The sequence below is a fragment of the Priapulus caudatus genome, unplaced genomic scaffold (assembly GCF_000485595.1).
Source record: "Priapulus caudatus unplaced genomic scaffold, Priapulus_caudatus-5.0.1 Scaffold981, whole genome shotgun sequence".
Taxonomy (NCBI): Eukaryota; Metazoa; Priapulida; class Priapulimorpha; order Priapulimorphida; family Priapulidae; genus Priapulus; species Priapulus caudatus.
In genome coordinates, this window is record NW_014578042.1 from 42,703 (window position 1) to 44,130 (window position 1,428).

Below are 1,428 nucleotides of genomic sequence, written 5' to 3' on the forward strand. Positions count from 1 at the left end.
AGAGAGAGAGAGAGAGAGAGAGAGAGAGAGAGAGAGAGAGAGAGAGAGAGCGTGAGAGAGCCGCGTAACCCCTCAGCGGGAGAGCGCGCATTTCAGATTGACTACATATTCATAGCCGCTGCCCCTGCTGCTATTCGCGCCCAGGCCCAGCATCTATATAAATGAAACACCTGCCAGTATCATCTACGCGTGCCTGCCTTTGATGATCGCAGTCAAATGCGAAGGCCACATCCATCCATCAAATATCATTACAGTAAGCTCGGCTTAGCGAGTATGAGGAAGTACCGTAATGCTTTGCAAGGAAATTGCCTGTGTGCCAGGAGTGTATGATATAGATTATATTATATACCTATATTATACATTGTCAGGGGTGTATGATATAGGCTATATTATCTAATAATATTATACACTGTCAGGAGTGTATAATATAGACTATATTGTATACCTATATTATACACTGCCAGGGTGTATCATATAGACTATATTATCTAATAATATTATACACTGCCAGGGTGTATGATATAGACTATATTATATCAAGAGCTATATATACCTATATTATTATACACTCTTAATGTTGTGACGCCTAGCAGATGATATCGCTCTTCATGATTTACTTAAGCAATCCCCCGCGTACAAACTTTGCCCTCGTCTTCCCAATACAGGCGAGCTATAACCGAGTTGAGTGCTATGGTGCGACGTACGTAAATCCGGAATGCGCTACAGTTCGCATAGACGTGTTCACACACCCACACATACGCGCGCACACACCATCAGCTTATCTACTGTACAAACAGCAGTACCTTGAAAGGAGCCAATAAACATGTTTTACGCTGGGGAAAAGTTTTAGGATAGTCGACTTACACCAACTCTTTGAAAAAAATCATTTCGATGATTATATTTACCTCGTGCCACGGATGTCGCACATGAAGCTGAATTGTGCCTCGTGTCCGATTAATGTTCATAATAAAGTTAGTCTTTGGGCCATTTACTGTAGTAAATGACATAACGACTAACTCACTACTGAGTGTTCATAGTTAGGTTATGGTAATGTTTAGATTATTTATTGTTCGAAGGTATCTAGAAATCTGTCTTCGACGCTCTTTCTCCGTCTTCTTTTCTGTGCATTTCTTTTACGCATCAACAGTAAATGATGCACCGCGCGTCTTATATCAGGAGTGTATAATAGGTATAGATATATTCTATATTATTATACACTTCTAGTTATATCTATCGGTTAACGCTGCAGCTTCCTTCTAGAGCGTAGGACGCGAAGAGGTGTAGACAAGAGTGCAAAAACTGTTAAAGCCGCACTATGCGCAACCAAACGATAATTTCTCCAGTACTAGACTAGCAAATACTTCGTGTCATGCATAATCACACTACCTTATGACAAAATAAACTCTAGTTCCTCCCATTTCACTGCGC

General features: G+C 40.7%; 1 protein-coding gene across 1 annotated transcript in view; it reads left to right on the forward strand.

Annotated features, from left to right (window-relative positions):
* The window catches only part of LOC106814802 (tubulin polymerization-promoting protein family member 3-like), a 31,585-nt gene that overhangs the window by 7,735 nt on the left and 22,422 nt on the right, over positions 1-1,428 (forward strand). The gene's annotated exons all lie outside the window — the stretch shown is intronic.